We start from the raw sequence: 18,145 nt of genomic DNA, 5'->3' as shown, positions 1-18,145 counted from the left end.
TATTGAGAGTGGATTTCCTCCCTGGCTTGGTAGCCCCCAGATGTAGGTGAGGTTGCACCGAACTGGGTTAACAATTCTCTTGTGTTATTTACTTGTTTAATCTGTTCATACGGACACATATAATCTGCATGTTCTGAAGCGTGATGTCGTGACATCCGGTACGACATCTGTCCCTGGTATCAGAATTTCAATTGGTATCAGAGCAGGCACTCGAAATCACTGAGTGAGATCTAGGGAGATAAATTCTGATGAACATGGAGAAAGAAGGAGGACCAGTGAACAGACCACCAATTCTTGATGGAACCAACTATGAATACTGGAAAGCAAGAATGGTGGCCTTCCTCAAATCACTGGATAGCCGAACCTGGAAAGCTGTCATCAAAGGCTGGGAACATCCCAAGATGCTGGACACAAAAGGAAAGCCCACTGATGAATTGAAGCCAGAAGAAGACTGGACTAAAGAAGAAGACGAATTGGCACTTGGAAACTCCAAAGCTTTGAATGCACTATTCAATGGAGTTGACAAGAATATCTTCAGACTGATCAACACATGTACAGTGGCCAAGGATGCTTGGGAGATCCTGAAAACAACTCATGAAGGGACCTCCAAAGTGAAGATGTCCAGACTGCAACTATTGGCCACAAAATTCGAAAATCTGAAGATGAAGGAGGAAGAATGTATTCATGACTTCCACATGAACATTCTTGAAATTGCCAATGCTTGCACAGCCTTGGGAGAGAGAATGACAGATGAAAAGCTGGTGAGAAAGATCCTCAGATCCTTGCCTAAGAGATTTGACATGAAAGTCACTGCAATAGAGGAGGCCCAAGACATTTGCAACATGAGAGTAGATGAACTCATTGGTTCCCTTCAAACCTTTGAGCTAGGACTCTCGGATAGGGCTGAAAAGAAGAGTAAGAACTTGGCTTTCGTGTCCAATGATGAAGGAGAAGAAGATGAGTATGACCTGGATACCGATGAAGGTCTGACTAAGGCAGTTGTGCTCCTTGGAAAGCAGTTCAACAAAGTGCTGAACAGAATGGACAAGAGGCAGAAACCACATGTCCAGAACATCCCTTTCGACATCAGGAAAGGCAGTAAATACCAGAGAAGATCAGATGTAAAGCCCAGTCACAGCAAAGGAAGTCAATGCCATGGGTGTGAAGGCTATGGACACATCATAGCTGAATGTCCCACTCATCTCAAGAAGCAGAGGAAAGGACTTTCTGTATGTCGATCTGATACAGAGAGTGAACAAGAAAGTGATTCTGACAGAGATGTGAATGCACTCACTGGGAGATTTGAAACTGCTGAAGATTCAAGTGATACAGACAGTGAAATCACTTTTGATGAGCTTGCTGCATCCTATAGAGAACTATGCATCAGAAGTGAGAAGATTCTTCAGCAAGAAGCACAACTGAAGAAGGTCATTGCAGATCTGGAGGCTGAGAAGGAGACACATGAAGAGGAAATCTCTGAACTTAAAGGAGAAATTGGCTTTCTGAATTCTAAACTGGAAAATATGACAAAGTCAATAAAGATGCTGAATAAAGGCTCAGATACGCTTGATGAGGTGCTGCAGCTTGGAAAGAATGCTGGAAACCAGAGAGGACTTGGATTTAATCCTAAGTCTGCCTGCAGAACAACCATGACAGAATTTGTTCCTGCCAAAAACAGGACTGGAGCCACGATGTCACAACATCGGTCTCGACATCATGGAACGCAGCAGAAAAAGAGCAAAAGAACGAAGTGGAGGTGTCACTACTGTGGCAAGTATGGCCACATAAAGCCCTTTTGCTATCATCTACATGGCCATCCACATCATGGAACTCAAAGTAGCAACAGCAGAAAGAAGATGATGTGGGTTCCAAAACACAAGATTGTCAGTCTTGTTGTTCATACTTCACTTAGAGCATCAGCTAAGGAAGATTGGTACCTAGATAGCGGCTGTTCCAGACACATGACAGGAGTTAAAGAATTCCTGGTGAACATTGAGCCCTGCTCCACTAGCTATGTGACATTTGGAGATGGCTCTAAAGGAAAGATCATTGGAATGGGAAAGCTAGTTCATGATGGACTTCCTAGTCTGAACAAAGTACTGCTGGTGAAGGGACTGACTGCAAACTTGATCAGCATCAGTCAGCTGTGTGATGAAGGATTCAATGTAAACTTCACAAAGTCAGAATGCTTGGTGACAAATGAGAAGAGTGAAGTTCTAATGAAGGGCAGCAGATCAAAGGACAATTGTTACCTATGGACACCCCAAGAAACCAGCTACTCCTCCACATGTCTATCCTCCAAAGAAGATGAAGTCAGAATATGGCATCAAAGATTTGGACATCTGCACTTAAGAGGCATGAAGAAAATCATTGACAAAGGTGCTGTTAGAGGCATCCCCAATCTGAAAATAGAAGAAGGCAGAATCTGTGGTGAATGTCAGATTGGAAAGCAAGTCAAGATGTCCCACCAGAAGCTTCAACATCAGACCACTTCCAGGGTGCTGGAACTACTTCACATGGATTTGATGGGGCCTATGCAGGTTGAAAGCCTTGGAGGAAAGAGGTATGCCTATGTTGTTGTGGATGATTTCTCCAGATTTACCTGGGTCAACTTTATCAGAGAGAAATCAGAAACCTTTGAAGTATTCAAGGAGTTGAGCCTAAGACTTCAAAGAGAAAAGGACTGTGTGATCAAGAGAATCAGGAGTGACCATGGCAGAGAGTTTGAAAACAGCAGGTTCACTGAATTCTGCACATCTGAAGGCATCACTCATGAGTTCTCTGCAGCCATTACACCACAACAGAATGGCATAGTTGAAAGGAAAAACAGGACCTTGCAAGAGGCTGCTAGGGTCATGCTTCATGCCAAAGAACTTCCCTATAATCTCTGGGCTGAAGCCATGAACACAGCATGCTACATCCACAACAGAGTCACACTCAGAAGAGGAACTCCAACCACACTGTACGAAATCTGGAAAGGGAGGAAGCCAACTGTCAAGCACTTCCACATCTTTGGAAGTCCATGTTACATTTTAGCAGATAGAGAGCAAAGGAGAAAGATGGATCCCAAGAGTGATGCAGGAATATTCCTGGGATACTCTACAAACAGCAGAGCATATAGAGTATTCAATTCCAGAACCAGAACTGTGATGGAATCCATCAATGTGGTTGTTGATGATCTAACTCCAGCAAGTAAGAAGGATGTCGAAGAAGATGTCAGAACATCGGGAGACAGTGTAGCAGATGCAGCTAAAAGTGCAGAAAATGCAGAAAACTCTGATCCTGCTACAGATGAACCAGACATCAACCAACCTGACAAGAAACCCTCCATTAGAATCCAGAAGATGCATCCCAAGGAGCTGATTATAAGAGATCCAAACCGAGGAGTCACTACAAGATCAAGGGAGATTGAGATTGTCTCCAACTCATGCTTTGTCTCCAAAATTGAGCCCAAGAATGTGAAAGAGGCACTGACTGATGAGATCTGGATCAATGCTATGCAAGAAGAATTGGGGCAATTCAAAAGGAATGAAGTCTGGGAGCTAGTTCCGAGACCCGAGGGAACTAATGTGATTGGCACCAAGTGGATCTTCAAGAACAAAACCAATGAAGAAGGTGTTATAACCAGGAACAAGGCCAGACTGGTTGCTCAAGGCTACACTCAGATTGAAGGTGTAGACTTTGATGAGACTTTTGCCCCAGTTGCTAGACTTGAGTCCATCAGATTATTACTTGGTGTAGCTTGCATCCTCAAATTCAAGCTGTACCAGATGGATGTGAAGAGCGCATTTCTGAATGGATACCTGAATGAAGAAGTCTATGTGGAGCAGCCAAAGGGATTTGCAGACCCGACTCATCCAGATCATGTATACAGGCTCAAGAAGGCTCTCTATGGATTGAAGCAAGCTCCAAGAGCTTGGTATGAAAGGCTAACAGAGTTCCTTACTCAGCAAGGGTATAGGAAGGGAGGAATTGACAAGACTCTCTTTGTCAAGCAAGATGCTGAAAACTTGATGATTGCACAGATATATGTTGATGACATTGTGTTTGGAGGGATGTCGAATGAGATGCTTCGACATTTTGTTCAACAGATGCAATCTGAATTTGAGATGAGTCTTGTTGGAGAGCTGACTTATTTTCTGGGACTCCAAGTGAAGCAGATGGAAGACTCCATATTCCTCTCTCAAAGCAAGTATGCAAAGAACATTGTCAAGAAGTTTGGGATGGAGAATGCCAGTCATAAAAGGACACCTGCACCTACTCACTTGAAGCTGTCAAAGGATGAAGCAGGCACCAGTGTTGATCAAAGTCTGTACAGAAGCATGATTGGGAGCTTACTATATTTAACAGCTAGCAGACCCGACATCACCTATGCAGTAGGTGTTTGTGCAAGATATCAAGCCAATCCTAAGATAAGTCACTTGACTCAAGTAAAGAGAATTCTGAAATATGTAAATGGCACCAGTGACTATGGGATTATGTACTGTCATTGTTCAGATTCAATGCTGGTTGGGTATTGTGATGCTGATTGGGCTGGAAGTGCAGATGACAGAAGAAGCACTTCTGGTGGATGCTTCTATCTGGGCAACAACCTTATTTCATGGTTCAGCAAGAAGCAGAACTGTGTGTCCCTATCTACTGCAGAAGCCGAGTATATTGCAGCAGGAAGCAGCTGTTCACAACTAGTTTGGATGAAGCAGATGCTGAAGGAGTACAATGTCGAACAAGATGTCATGACATTGTACTGTGACAACATGAGTGCTATTAATATTTCTAAAAATCCTGTTCAACACAGCAGAACCAAGCACATTGACATTAGACATCACTATATCAGAGATCTTGTTGATGATAAAGTGATCACACTGAAGCATGTTGACACTGAGGAACAAATAGCAGATATTTTCACAAAGGCTTTGGATGCAAATCAGTTTGAAAAACTGAGGGGCAAGCTGGGCATTTGTTTGCTAGAGGAATTATAGCAACTACAGCAATCTGAACGTGCCCAAACGAATCACTTAACATTAATAGCACGTTCACTATTAAGCCAAAACGAATTCGACCGTTGCTTCACACGCCCCTCTACATTCTTCATTCAAATTTATATCTGCTTGGCATTCGTGTTTTCACCAGCATTTCCCAATAGTTTTCTGAGATTTACGAAATCATTCCAAACGCTCTGTTTTTCCATGGCTTCCTCACCAAAAGGAACTTCCGCTTCTGGTTCACCCGCTGTACCATCATCTCCGCACCAGGAACAACCAGAATTCAACATCCAACCCATACAAGTAATTCCTGGTCAAGCTTCTGTCCCTGAGAAACTGGTTCCCAGAAGACAAAAGGGAGTGAAGATTGCTGAAAACCCTAGCCCTGCAACAATTCCTAGGGAAGTAGACACGGAGATGGACAAGAAAATCCGCGGTATTGTGAGTAGCATTCTGAAGGATGCTTCTGTGCCTGATGCTGAGAAAGATGTTCCAACATCTTCCACCCCGAATGTTTCTGTGCCTGATGTTGAGAAAGATGTTCCAACATCTTCCGGTCCAAATGCTGAAGTACTCTCTTCCCCCAGCAAAGAGAGATCAACAGAGGAAGATGATCAAGCGACAAAGGAGACCCCTGCACCAAGGGCACCAGAACCTGCTCCAGGTGACCTCATTGACCTGGAAGAAGTAGAATCTAACGAGGAACCCATTGCCAACAGATTGGCACCAGGCGTTGCAGAACGATTACAAAGCCGGAAAGGGAAAACTCCCATCAAGAGGTCTGGACGAATCAAGACTATGGCCCAGAAGAAGAGCACTCCAATCACTCCTGCCACATCCAGAAGAAGCAAGGTTGCTATCCCCTCCAAGAAAAGGAAAGAAATTTCCTCATCCGATTCTGATGATGATGTCGAACTAGATGTCTCGACATCTAAGAGGGCCAAGAAATCTGGAAGAAAGGTGCCTGGAAATGTTCCTGATGCACCATTGGACAACATCTCTTTCCACTCCATTGGCAATGTTGAAAAGTGGAAATATGTGTATCAACGCAGACTTGCGGTTGAAAGAGAACTGGGAAGAGATGCCTTGGATTGCAAGGAGACCATGGAACTCATCAAGGCTGCTGGACTACTGAAGACAGTCACCAAGTTGGGAGACTGTTATGAAGGCCTAGTCAGGGAATTCATTGTCAACATTCCCTCTGACATATCAAACAGAAAAAGTGATGATTATCAAAGAGTGTTTGTCAGAGGAAAGTGTGTTAGATTCTCCCCTGCTGTGATCAACAAGTACCTGGGCAGACCTACTGAAGGAATGGTGGATATTGATGTTTCTGAGCATCAGATTGCCAAGGAAATCACTGCCAAACGAGTCCAGCATTGGCCAAAGAAAGGGAAGCTTTCAGCAGGGAAGCTAAGTGTGAAGTATGCAATTCTGCACAGGATTGGAGCTGCAAACTGGGTTCCCACCAATCATACTTCCACTGTTGCCACAGGTTTGGGTAAATTTCTGTATGCTGTTGGAACCAAGTCCAAATTTAATTTTGGAAACTATATTTTTGATCAAACTGTTAAGCATTCAGAATCATTTGCTGTCAAATTACCCATTGCCTTCCCTACTGTATTGTGTGGCATTATGTTGAGTCAGCATCCCAATATGTTAAACTACACTGACTCTGTAATGAAGAGAGAATCTCCTCTATCCCTGCATTACAAACTGTTTGAGGGGACACATGTCCCAGACATTGTCTCGACATCAGGGAAAGCTGCTGCTTCAGGTGCTGTGTCCAAGGATGCCTTGATTGCTGAACTCAAGGACACATGCAAGGTGCTGGAAGCAACCATCAAAGCCACCACAGAGAAGAAGATGGAGCTAGAACGGCTGATCGAAAGACTCACAGACAGTGGCATTGATGATGGTGAAGCAGCTGAGGAAGAAGAAGATCCAGCTGAGCAAGAAGAGGCAGCTGAGGAAGAAGGAGAAGCAGCTGAAGAAGAAGAAGAAGCTGCTGAGGAAGAGGAAGATGCAGCAGAAGAGACAGAATCAGATGATGATTCTGAAGCCACCCCATGATCATCAGACCCTTATTTTTGCTTTTCACTTTTATTAGCTAAAGGGGCATGTCCCTTAGAACAATTGATTGTTATTGGTCTGTAATATTTGCACTTTAATTTCATGCATCCTACTTTTGCCAAATTTATGTCTAAAAAGGGGGAGTAATAGTATTATGCTTGCTATTATGCATGATTTTGAGTAATAGGATACTATGTATGCAATAGTAGATGTATGGCAGTAGGATACGATGTATGCATGATTCATGACCTTGAGGGGGAGTTGTATGAATATGATTTTGAGGGGGAGACTGCTGCTGATGATGAATGATGTAAGCTACTAGAAGATGCTGCAGTAAGTGCATGAAGACAGGGGGAGCAGATAGCGGATGTCACATGAGATGTCTCGACATCCTGGAAAAGACTAGTAGCTGATAGAAGATGCTGCAGTAAGCATGGAGACAGGGGGAGCAGAAGCAGAAAGCTGATGTCACGCGAGATGTCTTGACATCCTGGAGAAGACTTGTAGATTTGCAACTTGAAGAATTTCCGCTGTGCTTGATTACTCTGATAATGGAAGTTGCTGATCCCACTTGCATAACTGCTCGTACCTGCTCAGGAAGTGTCTAAGTATGTTTTAGACAAAATTTGCCAAAGGGGGAGATTGTTAGTGTTTAGCTCTACTGAGCTTTAAAAGATTGGCTAAGATTTTGTTAAAACATAAACACTTAGACAATGAAGGAAAGCTGGAGTTGCTGCACATGATGTCCAACGTTATGTCAAGGAATAAGATCGGGCTGCACAATGCACAAGGCAAGATAAAATGTCAAATGAAGAATTGAAGTTGCAGGATCCACGATGTCGGATACAATGTCCTGACATCCTGCCCGAGAATACTGGAGTTGCTGTACAATGCAAGATAAAAGTCAAGTGCAGAATTGAAGTTGCAGGATCCACGATGTCGGATACAATGTCCTGACATCCTGCCCGAGAATACTGGAGTTGCTGTACAATGCAAGATAAAAGTCAAGTGCAGAAGTGAAGCTGCAGGATCCACGATGTCGGACACGATGTCCTGACATCTGGCCCGATAATACTGGACACATAAATCTGTTATATCTTTAACAGATTATTGTGCAGTTAGCAAGAGATAAGAAGATCTATCTTTAGGAACGAACTAAAAGATCATTATAGTTCGAATTTCAAAGTAGAAGAGTTCGTTCAGGGATTAAAGATTAAAGATTAAAGATTCAAACTAAAAGATCAAAAGTTATCTTTTAGTTCTTTAACTGCAGATTTTTTCAGAAGAAGATAGATCTCCTCCAGCACAAGCCGTTGCAGCCCAGAAACGCAAATTGCTATATAATCATGGAGGCTGCACGAGTTCTGTACCAAGTCCGGGATTGAAGAGTTATTTTGTGAGCTTTGGGACTTGAGTCTTTTGTGAGCCACCTTGATGGTACCCTAACATCAAGTGTTGGACCTATGTGTGTAGAGTTGATCTCTAGTGTGTAGAGTTGATCTCTAGTGTGTAGAGTTGATCTCTTTTGTTCAGAGTTGATCTCTGGTGTGTCTTTGACTTAATTGTAAACACGGGAGTGTGAGTGAGAGGGAGTGAGCGGAGGTTCTCATATCTAAGAGTGGTTCTTAGGTAGAGATCGCACGGGTAGTGGTTAGGTGAGAAGGTTGTAAACAGGGGCTGTTAGACCTTGAACTAACACTATTGAGAGTGGATTTCCTCCCTGGCTTGGTAGCCCCCAGATGTAGGTGAGGTTGCACCGAACTGGGTTAACAATTCTCTTGTGTTATTTACTTGTTTAATCTGTTCATACGGACACATATAATCTGCATGTTCTGAAGCGTGATGTCGTGACATCCGGTACGACATCTGTCCCCTGGTATCAGAATTTCAATTGGTATCAGAGCAGGCACTCGAAATCACTGAGTGAGATCTAGGGAGATAAATTCTGATGAACATGGAGAAAGAAGGAGGACCAGTGAACAGACCACCAATTCTTGATGGAACCAACTATGAATACTGGAAAGCAAGAATGGTGGCCTTCCTCAAATCACTGGATAGCCGAACCTGGAAAGCTGTCATCAAAGGCTGGGAACATCCCAAGATGCTGGACACAAAAGGAAAGCCCACTGATGAATTGAAGCCAGAAGAAGACTGGACTAAAGAAGAAGACGAATTGGCACTTGGAAACTCCAAAGCTTTGAATGCACTATTCAATGGAGTTGACAAGAATATCTTCAGACTGATCAACACATGTACAGTGGCCAAGGATGCTTGGGAGATCCTGAAAACAACTCATGAAGGGACCTCCAAAGTGAAGATGTCCAGACTGCAACTATTGGCCACAAAATTCGAAAATCTGAAGATGAAGGAGGAAGAATGTATTCATGACTTCCACATGAACATTCTTGAAATTGCCAATGCTTGCACAGCCTTGGGAGAGAGAATGACAGATGAAAAGCTGGTGAGAAAGATCCTCAGATCCTTGCCTAAGAGATTTGACATGAAAGTCACTGCAATAGAGGAGGCCCAAGACATTTGCAACATGAGAGTAGATGAACTCATTGGTTCCCTTCAAACCTTTGAGCTAGAACTCATTGGTTATAACGATTTTAGTATATCTATGAATGAAGGGTATTTTTATCTCTTAACAAACTATTTGTGTTAGCATCATAACTCTTTGGGATTAAAGTTAGTAAAATATATATTACTAAACTTTGTTTCATTTAGAGTTAGGCATAGAACCTTTTAAATGTATGATACCAAAAGAAGAAAGACTCAAATATTTAACATTTCAAGAAACATAATTATGTGAAAAAATAACCACCTTATCATAAAAAACATTTCTTTATTTAGTACTTTTCTTAGGTTAATTATAGCACACTAAAGCAAACTTCTATTATGCATTTGTGCGAAAAATTCAAAGCTTTTATCTCAACATATCTAGAAAGTTGCTTTATGCATCAATTTCATAATCTGTCTAGAAAATATTGACTTTGGATATTGATTTACTCTACATCAACTCTCAAAATTGATAAGAGTGTCAAAATAGCTAGTCTTAAAATTCTTTTTTTTTACACTAATACAATTTAAATTAATATGAAATAACGTGAATATGTATTTTAGATTAATTTATAGACTTCAATCATTCAAAATTTAATTGACAAAATCTCTCTTATCAAACTTTAAATTAAACAACACTTAGTTGCCTTTTCATCATTTTCACAAGGTATTTCAGTTATTTTTTATAATTTTTATTAGCTGAAAAATTTGTATGATTATTCAATAAACAAGTTTTTTCAATAACATTTTAGTAACTTCTAACATTTTTTGAAGCGCTACTTAAAGTAGCAAAATTCTATAGCTTCTAACTTTTTTATATTTTCTTTCCTTTTTAATCCTTAATATATTCATTAAATTTCCTTATTAGCTTTTTAGATAAATCATGATTTTATTATTTTCTGTTATTTTACACTTTCCAGTTATTTCAACAATTAGTTTTATCGAACATTTGACTATGTTTGCTAAAACTAGCTGGAAACTTATAATCTTTGTTTGATAAGTCTTTTGAGGAATTTATAAGCTCCTTTGACTAGCTTATAAGTTTCTTTGACCAAAATAAGTTTGTTTGATACATGAACTTATTTTAGTAACTTATTTTTCATACGCCACTTCAAGTAGCTTATTTTGATAAAATAAGTTAGCTTATAAGTTAATAGTTTTTTTTCTTTTTAATGTTATCCGTAGTATTTTATTTAAAATTCTATTTCACCCTTTTATTCAATTTAAAAATCTTCTTACCTTTTTTGTTTGTTGTTTGAAAAATCTCTATCTAATGTTATGTTCATACACGCACGCGACACAAACGACAATCAACTAGACAATTGTCATCATAAAATTGTTTCTTAAGATTAAAAAATAGTTCAATCATATAAACTCTTACCATTATTTCATAGTCATGCAAGTAAGAGAGGTACACATAGAAGTTCTTATTGTACAAATAAAAAATGAATGTTTAAGAAAAATTATAAAGATAAAAACATTTTTGTTTTAAAATAATATTATTAATAAAGTATTTAAATATTTAAAAAATATTTTAAACAATATAATCTTAATAAACTTTATTTAATTTAATTTAACTTTTCCAAAAAAAAATGAAAATTTTAATTTTACCATTTTTATAATACAAATTTTCAAAATTATTATCCAACTTTTTAAGATAATAAGTTATTAGAAATAAAATTCAAATATTTAAATATTAAATATATATATATATATATATATATATATATATATATATATATAATTCATTTGACATTTATCAACTAACTTATCAACTAGTCTTATTAATCACTTTCATATTAAATCAGTTAATTTATATAAGTTTTTAGCTCCTAACTTGTAACTTATCAACTATGTTAATTTAAACTGATAAAATGATTGTTTTTGATCAATTTAAACATATAAAAAATTAAAATAATTTTTTTTAAAGACGAAGAACAAAAATAAATAAAAATTAAATATGTCATTTAACCTTTATTTTACTGAATACCAAGTTCAATTTTGATTGGATAAAATTACCAAACCTTTCAAAGTACTTAAAGAAGTGCACCTAAATTTAATCCTTTTCTACTTTTCCCGCATAAACTATACATACATCCATTAATGTAGGACATCTCACTTTCTTCAGAGAAAGGCAAATTAACCAAGACTGAAAACACATTATTGTAAATGACGTTGATGTCCTATTTTTTGTTTTATGTTCTTGTAAATGGATGGTTCATTGATGTCCTATAAGGCGCGCATGCATGCCAATTTCTTAAAAAGGCAAGTCAAAATTGATGTTCTTGGTTACAAAGCTCCAACCAAGAGGTGTCAATGTGTCATGCATCATCACTCTCATTCCCAATTTTCTCATTTTCAGGGAGTGAGTATAGTGAAAACCAAGCAAGCTATTGAACACAATTGGGGGCCCCGTGGACCATGTTATTGGGCCTTCATCCCACATCTAAAACCCTAGATCCGCACCTATGATCCTACAAAATTATCACATGCCACGTGCTGTTTACCCGATTCCATCACCATTCTCTGCCACTCTTTTGTTGCGCCTACGGATGAGGTGAGAATTGAGAAAGAGGCATGGTAGCAACACGAGTGGAGAATAAATAAAGATTTGAAAGGGTGAGGGATAGTAGAAATTGTAGAATATTACTATCAGCTTGGGCTTCTTGTCAGTGGGCCCACATTAGGAAATCCTTGTGAATTGATTTTGTGGGCCCCTTTTGGGGTAGCCCCCCCTCCCCGCATGCCTCTTGTTTTTCCTTTACCTTGTGGTACACATTTAATTCACGGAAACCGCTTATTTATTTGAAAAAATTCGGGTACAATATGTTAATATTTTGTTTTTGTGTAAAGAGATGAAAAAAAATTTTAAGTAGAAGACAAATCATAAATGGTGAGAAAAAGTAATATGACAATCAAGTAATGTTTTAAAAAAGAGTAAATAGACATTTTGGTCCCTGATTTTTTACTCATTTTGTAAATTAGTCCTTATGTAAAAAATAGTTCATATCTTTACATAAGTTTTGCAAAATAATGTTTGCCGTTAAATTAAAAAGTAATGTCGTTAGTGAAGTGCATTATTGCCAATTTTAGTGTCACATAGACTATCCAATGTGACAAATTATCTCAGATTGTGACACGTAGACTGAACTTTGATGCAAAATTTAAAAAGTTGTCAAATATTTTCTTTCTTACTTGCTTCTTCTTCCTCAAATTAGGTTTTCTAAAGCTTCTCCCCATAGCGTAAGAGAGAGAGACTTTAAAACCCTTTCGTTGCGCCTCATCCAATCCTAAAACCTTATCTCTAAATTCATTCCAATGGATTCTTCTCTTCCCCAAACCTCTGTCCACTGGAGTATTAGACAATGTATATCCTTTGTGATTTTGAACCTTTTTAATAGGGCTAGTGATCTGCCAGCCACTGGGTGCCCAACCATGGCTGCCATCACTTAATCTACCTTTTCATCTGATGCATAATTTATATGCTTATTTTAATTATAAATATATACATATATAGAGATGGAAATATACAAGTTTCTGTTGTTATGCTTGTGTGTATATTAAATTTAAATAGATTGCTGAAGTATTCAATTTTCTCAGGTTGCAGGTTTATCTATTGTCTCTGTACTATGCTTCACATCAAGTTCCTGTGTAGAACTTTTAATCGATATCCTTGTATATATGAGTTCACTGGGTCCAAGAATTCTACTTTTCTCTTGATAAAAGGTTTAAGATTTCCTGAACTTTCTTGTGATGTTATTATTTATTATTGCAGATGCAGTATAGCTGGCATTTGTGGCGTCTGAATGATGTTTACTCCTCGCTTTTACTCATTTTGTATTATTTTGTGGGTATGTGTTGTTTGGTTACATCTGAGTTCAATTGCAGGAATCTTCTATTCATTCCATAACTGTATTTGATATTGTTTTACACTTAACATACAATTGTTAATTGCTTTCTGAAGTGATTTCATCTCCTTAAAATCTGAATCTGGCATTTCTTCCACAGGTTCATCAATACAATAATTTCAGCATTGGTACTGTGGGTAATGAGAGAATTACCACTTGAAGAAGCTGCTAACATATTAGAAGAATCAAGTACAATAGCTTTTGTTGCTGATAGTTCAATTGCAATCCATCATCCTCAACGCTGGACTACATCAACAAGCATGTAGAATCAGGTCCCTACAACAAGCAACAAGCATGAGAAGAGTGGGGCCAAAAGTTACTATCGCTGAATTTCAATTCAGTCCGAAGACTTGCCACATGGGTTTGCTTACATGGACAACATAGACAAATGACTAATAGTGAAAATTGGATTTTAACGGTAGGGACTTATTTGTATAACGGATGTAAAGATAGGAACTATTTTTTACATTTAAAAAAGATAGGGACTAATTTGCAAAAGGAACCAAAAGTTAGAAACCAAAATACCTATTTACTCTTTTAAAAAAAAAGTAAGTTTATTGAGTCTCTAGATTTGTATCTCATTGTGATTTTAGTTTTCAAAATTAAAAAAAAAAAACTTAAATAAGTTTTTGAAATTTTTGATCCCTGAAGTAATTCCTTTTTTCTCATATTTATCCCTAAACCTATGTTATCACTATTATCACTTAAGTTCCTAGAATAGGATTCAAAATGAGAAAATAAAAAGATATTATTCTCAGTGACTTAAATGAAACACAATATCTTTTTAGGAATTTATCTAAGTTTTTATTAATATTACAACAAGATAGAAAGATACAAATTTAGAGACTAAATAAACAATTTAATGAAAAAATACATTTTACAAATAACAAAAATATTTCAATTAAAATTATTTTTTATATAACCTTCTATTAACAAATTTGGAAAGAATACTTGAAAATGTCATAAGAAATCCTGTTGTTGGGAATGTAGAAAGTTTATACACATGTGGATTAATTTATACAAGTATAACTTATGATAAAAATTATACTATCGATAAATTTACATAAAATCATTTTTATTGATCAAATCAAATTATAATAATATATTATTTAATTATTTGTTAAAGTTTATAAAAAAAGAAAAAAACAAAAATATAGTAATCAAATTATTCATGTTTGGACATATTTTAAAAATTATACATTACGGCAAATTCCATGTATATGAATGAAGAATCATATAATATTGAATTAATATAATTTTTTTGAAAATTTGATTTATATAAAAGGAACTTTGAATTCATGAATAAGTTTTGAAATGAAATTATCAAATTAAAAGTTATTAAGTCGAGTAATAGTTAGTTTAAGCATAAAATAAAATTATATATATATATATATATATCTGAAAATTGTATTTTTACTATTCATCTTATACTTTGTCTTAAAATGTTTTAATCAAATTTAAAATAAAATAAAAACAACCTACTTTTAAGTAGACATCACACTTTCATTAAGTTAATTAATGTAATGGTTAAAATGATTTAAAATAACTGAAAAATAATGTGAATAGAGTAATGGTTAAAATATATAATTTAGTATCAAATTATTAAAGAAATAATAAAAAAACAAATCTATCATCATCTAAAAATGTCAATATCTCGACGTATAAGTTGAAATAATAAAATAAATATTGTAAGCAGTATAATGATTAAAATAAATAATGTAATATGAAAATGTCCAAAAATAATAATAAAAATCAAATAAAATTATTATCGATTATTATCAATATATTATATAATAAAAATAAAAATGATAAAATTCTATCTTAGGTAAAAAAAAGAAGATAAAAATAATAAAATCCTGCCTTATGAATGAAAGAAGAAAAATATATAATAAAATCTTACATTAAATAAAAATATTAAAAAGTAAATGTAATTAATATTCAGGGACAAACATGAAATAATAATAATAAAAAGATAGAAACTAAAAAAAAAATATTAAAAACAAACTACTCCAAGTAGCTTAAAAACGCTAAAAATTATTTAAAAAATATTATTTATTAAATAGTGAAAAATTAGAAAATAACTAAAATAGTGAAACATAATCTGTTTTCTTCTTATTCAATAAGAAGCGTCTCTCATTTTTCTCCTTTTTTTTTTTACTTTAACCAAACAAAATACAAGTGTTTCATTTGCTGATTTTTAATTAAAACTAAAGTTTACTTCAATATTTAATACCAATCTTTAACGTCAACTTTTGCTATTTGAATATCTAAAATAAAAACTTGATTTTTAATTAAAAAAAATAACAAAAGAAAAAGCACCGTGCTTAATTTTGTCCATATTTATTTAGGACACGACGGCACATGGTCTACTCTAATAAGCTGTCTCGCCACCCACAGTTTTTATTTTTCACTGAGTTCGGAGGGTTTACTTTACCTTTTTTTTTTAAACTAATAATAACATGAATTCGCCATTCCAATAAGATTTTTTTCTTTAATTCTGTCATTTTCAATTTTTTTATTTATTTTATGATTTGTTAATTTCAAATTTAAGCCCCCTGTGAAATGAACTGTTCTTTGTGACCTACTTGTTACGATAAATATTGTCACATAAACAGTTCCGTGGACAGAAGAATTCTTAAATCTTAATTCCGTGGATAATAATAAACATAACAATAATTGAATTTATATTTTATTGTTCTTGTGTCACAATTTGTTTGATGTACATATATGATTAAAATTATTAAACTCGAAAGTTTATATAAACTCAAGAATTTCATAGATTTAATTTATAAATACTAAGAATTTATTTTATATAAAAATAATAATAAAATATTTATATATAACATATCAATTAAATATTTTAGCAGTATAATAAAATAAAATAATAAATTATAAATTTTATAATACTTAAATAATTAAATCTAGTAATACATTATTATTATTAGATAATAACATATGAATCTGATAGTAGGAGAATATTTCATTAAGGATTTCATCTTGTTGAAGAACAAGGATTAATTTAGAATTATTAGAGGTGATAATTTTTTTATTCAGAAATAACATATCAAATGAATATATGTTGAATTTTAAATATACAAAAAAAAATTCATAAAAAATCTATTTTGATTTTTTTGTAATTTAGTGACTTACTCACTTGATAATAAACTCAAAAGTCTACTAAAACTATTCAGAATCTATCAATCAAGTCTATCAAAAGTAAAAAAAAAATTTGTACAGGAATCAAATTAAAAAAAAAAAAAAGTGGTCTCATAAAATTAAGGAATTTACTGGAAAGTTTAATAAATACTTGTATAATACACTAATATATTATTATAGAGTTTTACTCTTTATCTATTATTACTTGTGAGCTTCTTCTGAGGTGCACCATCTAGCTGTTTATAGTCATAAAAAAAATGTTTCTTGGGCGAATTTTCATTCGGTCTCTTTAAATTATTTTTTAAATAGATTATGTATTTATGTATGTTGCCATGTTGGTTTCTTGCTAGCTATAGGCATGTAGGCTGTTTTGTTAAACTTTGCTTGCATTAGATCTTTGGACCTGTGACTCCATTATGCCATATATATATATATATATTCGGATGTTTGGATTTAAGAGTAGACTACTTTCTAGGTTGAAAACAGGGAGCCCAGATCTGGTGCGGTTTGTACTTAATGTGAAAAATAAAAGGGAACAAGACAGACAGATGATGAAAATTATTCTTGTGAGGTGATATATTCTTTGAGTAAAAAAAATAAAAACAACTTGATAGCAACATGTAAAATTATTTTATATTATTATTTAAATCTGACAAATTATTATGTATAATATATTTATTAAATTTTATAATATTTTAAAAATTATATCAATAAATGTATGATATCGTTAAATTCATATTTTAATTTATTTATGTTCTTCTTTAATATGAAAGTTAATACCAGCTTACTAATGATTATCCTTAGAACACTTTTTAAGAAATTAAGAATGCTTTCTTATAAAAAGTGAATTTTGTCTAATGTTGTTCATTCTTATCATAATTTTTATTTTTTGATTTCATAATTAATACCCTTAAAACAATGATCAGTAACGTTGAATAAAGGAACAGAAGTATCTTTCTTATTGGGTTATGTAGTGATAATTTCATTCCTAACCTTGTCTCCTCTCCCTTTCTTATTTTATTAATCTTATTGCGTTGCTTTCTTTTCCTTTCCTGTCATAATATTAAACACAACATAAAATTCACAAGCTAAAACATTTTCCTTAGAAAATGTCTGTTTAATATATGGCCCAGGTCTTATACTGTCGTGAATATTTAATTAGCTCAACTAGATGTAACTCCATTTAGCTTTACATATCTTCGTCATACATACTATTTCCCCCTCTTTGCTAACATCATCGCCTTTCTACCCTCTTTCTCAGTGGAATGATGCCTACCATTGACATTAATAAATGTAACCATCTAAACATAATGATTATATTTCAATTGATTTATACATGACATCTAATGCATTTATAAAATACATTATTCACACAAGCACTTTAACACTTAGGTTCATTAATCAAAGTCCGAAGTTTGATTTCCGATTCAGGTATGAAATCGTAACTAAAGTTATTACTTTATTAAA

Source organism: Glycine soja, chromosome 10, assembly GCF_004193775.1.
Source record: "Glycine soja cultivar W05 chromosome 10, ASM419377v2, whole genome shotgun sequence".
Taxonomy (NCBI): Eukaryota; Viridiplantae; Streptophyta; class Magnoliopsida; order Fabales; family Fabaceae; genus Glycine; species Glycine soja.
This window is presented reverse-complemented; position numbering follows the sequence as displayed.